The sequence below is a fragment of the Apis cerana genome, unplaced genomic scaffold, assembly GCF_029169275.1.
Source record: "Apis cerana isolate GH-2021 unplaced genomic scaffold, AcerK_1.0 Chr0_AcerK, whole genome shotgun sequence".
Classification (NCBI taxonomy): Eukaryota; Metazoa; Arthropoda; class Insecta; order Hymenoptera; family Apidae; genus Apis; species Apis cerana.
The window spans coordinates 3971404-3981247 of NW_026893558.1; the positions used below are offsets into that span (position 1 = coordinate 3971404).

At 21.1% G+C, this 9844-nt stretch overlaps 1 long non-coding RNA gene across 1 annotated transcript; it reads left to right on the forward strand.

Annotated features, from left to right (window-relative positions):
- The first annotated feature begins 7682 nt into the window (after positions 1-7682).
- Positions 7683-9011, forward strand: LOC114577617 (uncharacterized). Its single transcript, XR_009833227.1, has 3 exons — positions 7683-7780; positions 7871-8016; positions 8076-9011. It is a non-coding gene; the product is annotated as an uncharacterized LOC114577617 (long non-coding RNA).
- The last annotated feature ends 833 nt before the right edge of the window (positions 9012-9844 follow it).

Consider the following 9844-nt stretch of genomic DNA (forward strand, 5'->3'; position numbering starts at 1 on the left):
AATTTGAGGCTTTATTTTCTAGCAAATTAATTTCGAAAATTTTTCAAATACAAATAAAATTCCAGTATAATACGAATGAATAAATTAAATCTTCTTTTTTTGAAAATTAAAATGGAATATTTATAGTCGTATTAGCACATTTTCAAATTCAATTTTCTTGAAAACTAATTTTTGAAAATGAAGAAAATTTATTTTATATTTTCTATTTATTTTCACATTGAATTTTTTTCTCAATCAATAATTAATTCGCATATAGTCAGAACTAATTAATTTCGCTTATACTTGATAACTTATTGAATTTCATTTATTTGAAAAAAAGTCTCGAATAAAAAAATTTTTTTCGATTTCTTCTTTTCTATTTTCATCTCGCTTTATCTAATAAACTTAAATTGTTTAGAATTTAACAAGTAATATTTTTTTTTATATTAATCTATGCTTATTTTAGTCGATCGATTTCTCCACAAATATCTGTAGTATTACATTCTTTAGATGCCAGAAAATAAAAATTTGTATCAATATTATTGCTTAATATTAAAAGAAATTTTTACTTTATTTTTATATTATTTTAAAAATAACAAAAGACTTAACAAATGTAAATTAAAGAAATTAAAATAGTAATTAAGAAAAATATTTGTTAATATTATTTTATAAAAAATATTAAAAATTGACTATTTAATTTCATTTGTTTATCATCATGTTTTAAATATTTTTAATATATTAAAAATTTTTTTTAATCAATGACTCTATGTTATATTCTTTTGTTAATAACCTAACCTTTTGTTAAATGAATTTTTAAAAAATTATTAATTTATTTAATATTTTAAAAACTGATGAAATGAAAAGAATCAATCATTTAATTTAAAATCATTTTAAAAGGATAAAATCAATCTTCAAAAATTCAACTATTTTCCGATTTTATGTTATAATTCCCAAAAGAAAAATAAAAAAAAATTGAGACAAGGAATCAGTTTCTTTTTATAATTATCATTTGATAAAACATTTTTTAATTGTTTATTTAGTTAAAAAGTTATAAACGAAAAATTAATAATTTTAAAAATTTTTCAACATGTAGTTTTAATCAATAGTTTAAATAACCATGTAATAATATATGGAAATATTGTTTATTTTTAATAAATAGCTTTACTGTATTTCGTATTTCGTAAATTTTCGAAAATAATATTCGAAAAAGTATAATATAATTTTCGAAATTTATATTACACGTTATATATATATTATATGTTTATATATAATATGTACTTTTGTCCTTTATTAAATATTAGATCAACATATCACTTCAAAATAGAAAAAAAGAAAAACAACTTATATAAATTTTTTATAAAAAATTTTATATTTAATTATTAATTATATATTACTAATTATATTATAATTAATACTAATATATACTAATTATAATTATATATTTACTAATTATATATTATTAAAAATATTAATTATACTTTTTATTTTTAATATATTAGAGTGTTTCATAAGTTTTTTTCGCACGCTAGGAATGACTTTAACTAGTTATTTTTATATGAACATATAAGTTTATCTATTAGCCATTTATAGCATCGATTTCAATCATTCCGGAACTCTTTTAAAGTTTTTTCGTTGGTGAATGTTTCTTGTAAGACTTTTTTCTACATCATTCGATATGAATAGTCAAAGAAAGTATTTGCGGCATGTTATGCTTTATTGCTTTAAAAGAGCAAAATAAATGATAATACAAACGAGATTTGTACTGTTTACGGAAGTGGTGCTACAAAGATTTAGAGCTGACAATTTTAACTTGAAAGATGAAGATTGCAGCGATCGCCCAGCAACGACGAATATGGACTTTATCAAGGCCATACTCGCTGAAAATTCGCAATATAATGTGCAAGAGATAGTGGATACCACTAACATTTTCAGGAAAACAGTAAATAATCACCTAATCAAGATGGGATATGTCAATCGATATGAGGTTTGGATTCCATAGCTATTGACACAGACCGATGAACCGCGTCTCTACGTACAATTTCCTTCTCCAGCGACATGAAAGAGATTCTCTTATAAAGAGGCTTGTCACTGGAAACGAGATTTGGATTTTGTATCAAGATGCATCGAAAACGTATTTGATTTAAGGACAATCGATCTTCAACTATCACGAAGCCTGAATTTCACCCGAAGAAAGTTTTTTTTATCCATTTGGTGGGATTGGAAAGATATAGTCTACTATAAACTCTTTTCTCAAGATGAAACCATCAATTTTGGAAAATATTGCAATCAACTTGATAAATTAAAACACGCCATAGCAGAAAAACAGCCAAAATTGGTGAACTGAAATGAACTGAAATTGCTGAAATGTAATGAACTGACGAAGTCATTACAACAAAATCGCATGTTGCATCGACTGTAAGAGAAAAATTATAGAAATTATATATGAATTATATATAGAAATTATATATGTGCTTAATGTATATGGTTTTGTATATGGTTTTATACAGAAGAATTTTATATAGAAATTTTCTTATTTTGTTGTTATATTATATAACTACAACATAAATATATACATCTATGATATAATATCATAATATCATAATGATATAATAATAATATAATATTAATATACATCTATGAAATAATATCATTAAATTACAGTTTCTATTTCATAATCAATTTTCATCTCAAAAATATTATAAAGTATTCACTCACGCATGATTAAACGGTACATGATGATGAGAAATCAAATAATTTTAAAAATTCGTTAAATAATTTTAAGAATTCGCTTTTTTGGAACATTTTTGCAAGATTTCGGATGATCGTCTCATTTAATATACAGTAATCATAATATTATAGAATGAGAATGGTAATAAATTTCTATTAATATCTAACACTTTTCTGAAAAATTTCATTATCACGTAGAATAATTCATAATATTATTTATGTTATTTGTTCACTTTACTGTTATTCATATATTCTGAAAAGAACAGTACAGTTTGAAATACAGAGAAATCGACTGAATATCAAGAGTATCGAAGACATAATGGGCACATAGAAATATGACACTCAAACATAATAAACATACATATACTAAATAAATTTCAGTTCACTTTTTTTTTTTAATGGGCGTGTTATAAAATTTAAAGTTCATTGAAATTTTATTTGTGGTTTTATTATTTTATTAATATTGCTAGCAATATCACTATTTTATAATTGGTACCTATTTGTTTTTCTTCGATACGCATACTTCCATTATTTTGTAAATAGATATGCACAATTATAATCAAATATATTCAATTAAGTCCGTACATTTTTATTTATTGTTTTCACTGCTCCACAAATTTATATAATAATAAAAAAACAAAAACAATAAAAAATAAATCTTGTGAACTGAAATATAAAAAAAAATTTGGATCTTAACAAAATTAAAATTCATATACATATCCCGCAATCTTTGATATATCTTTCTAATGAATTACAATAAATCAAATCATTACGATCAATACTAAAAAGAGAAACAAGTACTTTCATCTAGATAATATTATTTATTAATGTTATTTATTAATAATTTATCACCATTCTCGAATGAAAAAAAATTATATAATAAATAAAAAAAATAAAATCGAATATTTAAAAATGAAATGATGCATGTACCTTGGTATAGATTTGATATTGGTCTATATATAATTAACTTAAACATAAATTATAAGCAAAAAAACAGTGCAATTAAAAAGTGCCGTTTAACACACCAAATATAAAAAATATAAAGAATATAAAAGAATATAAATATAAAAAATCCAAAATTTCATGCTTGAATTTTTTATGAAAAATACGAATTATAAATATATTATATATTTTAAATTATATACTATGTTTTTTATTAATATTACTGTATTTTAAAATAATCTTTTACTAAATAGCTCAATAATTATAATATTGATTATGTTAAAAAATTTATAATTTAAGAAAACAAATTTGATCTTTATCTAGTTTCTAAATATTTATTTACAAAATTTACAAAATGAGAAAATACCATTAATTTCAAAATAAATTTATTAATCGGATAATTTTTCGTAAAAATGATCTATTTTTAGAACTTATATAGAACATATTCTAATATTCTTAATATTAAAAAATATTTTAATTTTTATATTCCGATATTATTTGAATATTGAATCGTTATCAAAGTTACATAGCAATCGTAAAAGTTTCCAATCGCGTTGCAATTTTATTATCAAACAGTATTTAGATTTATTTATATATTATAAAAATATTAAAATTATTTGATCTAGATAATATTATTATAGAATAAATTCGATAATATTATATTATATTTTATTATAAATTTTTTTCTTTAAAAAATATATACATTATAGAATAAATATATATTAATATATATTTATAGAATAAATCTCCAGTTTCTACTCTACTCTACAATGTAATATAATAATATTATCTTTTGCGTTTAAGTAACAACTTAAAATTTTAATTTTAAGAGAAAAATATTACCTGTTTAAAAATTCAATAATCTAAGTGTTTCTAAGCGATTCAAATGAAATGAAAATAGTTCGAAACAATGCAAAGTTCAATTAACTACGTGCAATTATGTTAATAAAATGTCACTATTGCGCGCATCTTTAGTGAATAATTCGTTATTATATTATCGACAAGACAAATAATTAAAAACATAAAATTATTATCATGAATTACAATTTTTTTTTATTATACAAATCTATCAGTTCATTTGAAGAAGACCAAAAGGCAATTAATTATTAATTAGCCGAGGAAATATTGATACTAGAATACCATCACATGATAGTTTATATAATAAATAGTTCTCATAAACTATAGCAAAATATCAATTGTATAGATTGCACTTTGTCAATATTTCGATCGATGGTAACTTATTAGTCATCAATTTCTTGCATGTTTGCATCTCTTTCTGTGTATAGCATACAATATATGTAAAAAGATTTTTTGGATAGAGTATTAGAAATTGAAACAAAGAAAATATAGAAATATATTATAATTAAAAATATATATATTATAATAATTTATCATAAATATATATATTATAGTAGTTTATTATAAATATATATATTTTATTATTATATATATATTTATATAATATTATATATATATATATATATATATATATATATATTATATATTATATAAATATATATATATATTTTTATTATAAATATATATATTTATAATAATTTTAACATATTCATGCTTTAAATATTTTAAAATATACAAATAAAGTATCAAGATAAAGTAATTCTAGAAAATAAGTTTTCTTAAATAAATAAGAAATGATAATTGTGACAACTAAATTATTTTGAAAAAAAATTGAAAAAATTTGAAATATAAAGAAAAATATCGAATTATATTAGTCTGGATTCAATTATAAAAGTTTTATTTTAATTTTGTTATAATAATTTATTATTATTAATTATTATTCTATAATATTAATAAATTTTCACATTGATAGGATATTAAAATTTATAGAAATTTAATTTTTCAAATGAATTATATATATATAATATTATATATAATAATCATAAATAATAATGCTTTAAAAATGAAAAAACTTTATGAAAACGTGATAGTCGATAACTTATATCATAGAGATATTGAAATATCATAACGATATTGAAATTTTTAGCAAATATTAAAATTTTGTTTGATAGAAAATCTCTGAAAATATATAAATTCCTAAGGAAAGATTCTAAAAGAATCCTAATATTTATGATTTGTATAATATTTATGATATGCTCGCGCCTGCACATAATAATAATAGTAGAATTGTAATGGATTATCAAGTGTACATTTGTATATGTGTCGAATACTCTTTCGATTTATTCGGTTATGTTATATAAAAAAACTGGTTATCATTGATACATTTTTTTCACGATGAGTGCGATTACAAATACGATACATATGTCTGTAAGAGAGCTAAGTCTTTCACAATATCCGGTAGATGTATGTGTGACGATAATCGACGATGATCTAACTATCTCATTATCGTATTCGGCAGTCAGAAAACAATTTGTTCACAATGAGACTCTATTTTAAGTGAAATTCATGTCTTCCTTCTTAGTTCAATTGAGAAGATCTTAGTTTCTCCGTATGCATAATAACCAATAATATCGCAATCAGTATCTAACTCGCGATATCCCCAAATTAGAGGAAAATTTTTCAAATTAAAATAATATTGGTTACGTTCAATATTGGTACGAGTCAATCGTGTTTGGAATATCATCTTTGGAATCGGGCTTTGCTCTAACCAGGCTGAAGTGTCAAAATATACAATTATAAATGTGACTAAATTTTCAAAAATGTGTTTTCAGATAACATCATTCTTTGTTTAAGCTTAATAAACATCTGCAATAAAATAACATATTTGATATTAAGATAATAACAATAATTTGATTGTCATTTTTATTATAACTTTTTATTATTATAAATATTTTAAAAAATAAAACTACTAAATCGCTTTTTTTTAAAAGTATTTTCTCTATTAACATAATTCTATTTATAATTTTAATTTTCATTTGATTGATATACATATGTAAATTTCTTCTTTATTTTTGTACATTAGTTTATATTCTCTATTTTTTTTATTTCATTTAATAGCCATTTTAAAAAAATATTGAAAATATTTGATATTTATCTTTCAATTTTACGAATTCGATTCACATCTTTCTTTTTTCTTTTTTATTTTAATATCGTAAACAAAATATTTTTTATTCATAAATTAATTTCTGTAATTTAAAATTCTTTTATTCTGTGTAAAATTACGAAATTCAATTTTTAAAAAATTTTTCAATATTTGTGTTTTCACATTAACTATGAATACCGTTTGAGACATCGAAAGATCGCAAAGATAAAATGCAGACTGTTTTGTTTCGTACACATTAAGTGTACGGTTGCGTAGATTATACCTGTGTATGTTTGACTAAATATAATCGACTTCTATCCGTTACATGACTCATTTTGCAAAGTCGTGAGATCAAGTTGCCAAGAGATTAGTAAGCTGCTATTGTTTCTTAATAAATCTACGCGACCCGTTTTACGTTGATGAATTTTATAAATTTCGAAATATCTTTGCCATCGAAAAGAGAATTCAAATGAAATTTTTCGTCATTTTAATTCGAAAGAATTGATTTATTTTATTTTATAAAGATATATTTATAAAGATATTTATCAAATCAATATGATCAAAATATTTTTTAATATTTATAGAGAATAATAGTATTATATCGAACAAGATTATTAAAAACGATAACAATATTTTATAGTGTGTGTTATGATGTTATGTTGTGATATTTGATAAAATAATAATAACAATAAAAATTAATGTGAATGAATGAAAAATATTTCTTGCTATACGAAATAGTAATAAAATATGTATAAACTGATATAAAAAATAATTCCTTATTTTATTTTTTTTTATTTTTTATTATAATATAGGATGAAGCAAATTAATATTGATAAATAGAATATCTATTTATATTTATATTTAAATGCAAATATAATTTTATAATTAAATTTTTTATAATTAATGATGATAATTTTCATAATTAATGTCAACGTTAAAATTATAAATGATTTAATTATTCGATTTTTAATTAAAAATTCTTTCTCATAGACATGTACAAATTAACGAAAAAATATTCTTATTTTAGCGAAAATATCTCATAATGATCGACAATCGTAATCAAATAAAATATAATCAATTTTCAATATTATTACTTCTTCGTATTTAAAAAGAAATAATTCTTTGTATACTGTAAGATGATTTTGATATAATCCTAATAACGTAAATATTTATATTAATTGTTAAAAAGTTATAATTTTGCATCGTATCGTTTCACATCAGGTATCATTTCATCAAAGCAGATCAATTCTCTAACACTGTCTCCACAACATGCTCTTAAGATGCTCTTATATGTATAGGACTTTGATGAAAAGTTGATGCAATCGATACACACGAAGATGTTCATAAGAGTCCTTCGAATGAGAAAAGTATGATTATTGCGTCACTTGTCGTTCTTCGAGTTATAAGTGAATTGAATAACTTTCAGGAGCTGATCGATTGCTAAAGATAAACAAGAGATCGGGACGTCACGATCGATTGCGCAAGATGTCTGTGTACAGGAAAAATATGACGGGATCCATGTTTAAAAAAAGAAAAAATAAAGATTTCGTAATGATATCTAAGCGATTGTTGCTAGATTCTTACTTTCGTTGTCAATGGGAAACGATGGATTTCAGTAATGAATCGATCATAGTTGTATATGGATTGAATCGTTATCGGAATTCGATCGTTGGTTAGAAGGAAACTAAATAAAAAAAAAAAAGAAAAAAAAATGATTGGTCGAGTTCGAATTCTTGCAACTGTTTGTATAAACGAAATAGAAAGATACAGATATGTTCTGTTCACGATCAGTTCGCACAATATCATTAAAAGAAATTCTTTTTGATTTCGTTAAATAGCAGATAGAAAAAGAGAAAATAGAGAAAATTATGATTACACTAAGAAACAATGAAATAAAGTTAAAATCATAAATGTAATGGTAAAATGTATGAAATTGTGAAACAGTCGATATTTGCTTTCTCTTTGTTTATTTTCACGCTTATACGTTCGGAAATATATGGATTTAGCAATCTATAATCTACATAATTATAAATCAAACCATGATTTTAATTTTAGTTCAAATTTTTAGCTCGAATTACTCAAATTTATTCAAAATTTATTCATTGAAAAATCATTTCTTTTTTAGAATTTATTGCATGGAAAAGAATCTAGTAAAATATTTTAATATTTTATTCTTTAATATTTTATCTTTTTCAAAATTTTATATTCTGAGAACAAAAAAATTAATAATACCTAAAAAAAGTTTTGTGAAGTTCTTAAACATCTTAGAATACTAACAATTAATTAACAATTTTTTAAATATAATAAACATTATTTTAAATGTAACAAATTATCAACGAATAAATATTTTTTTAATCCAGAATTATAATCCAGATATTTTTTTTCCATTTTAAATATTAGATAATTTTAATTTGAAATTTCAAAAAAGAAAATATGAAAATCTTTATGTATAATATACATGTAAATATACACATATAAAAATATTTGCACGATCCAATTCAATAATTATAAATAGTTATGAATATATGAACATATGAATTTTTTATTAATAACTTGTTTATTAATAATTTCTAATTGTTGATTCAAATATATTATATATATTTTATATTAGATATATATAAAATATAGGGTGTTAATAAAAATGTGGGACACCTGTGAAAAATGGATTTTAGAGATATTAAAACGGTGAAAAACGTTCAAATGCCCATATGTCCGATAAAGCTTAATTAATGAGTTAAGCATTTTAAGTTTTTTATTATATAGAACGAGACGGTGAAAGAGCGAGAATACTCAGCTGGGTGCATTGCAGTATCGTATTACAATGTCATTTGTGTAGCAAAGCTTCTCAATGAAAGTAAATATACTGATATTTAACATATATTTATATTTTTTATAAATATCAATATATATATATGTTATCATTTAAAATATGATTAAATTTTTAAGAGAAACAGTTATATATAATAATAAATAATTTATAATAATAAATAAATAAAAATTATTATATTATTAATATATGAGATAAATGCAAAAAATATACGATATAATATACAATATGTTAAATATGCAAAATAAAATATATATTTTTGAATCACGAAATAAGTTTTTATCGTAGATATATTTTCTATAAAAATATTTTTTCTATAAAAATAACATCCAATTCAATAATTATAAATAATTATGAATATACGAATA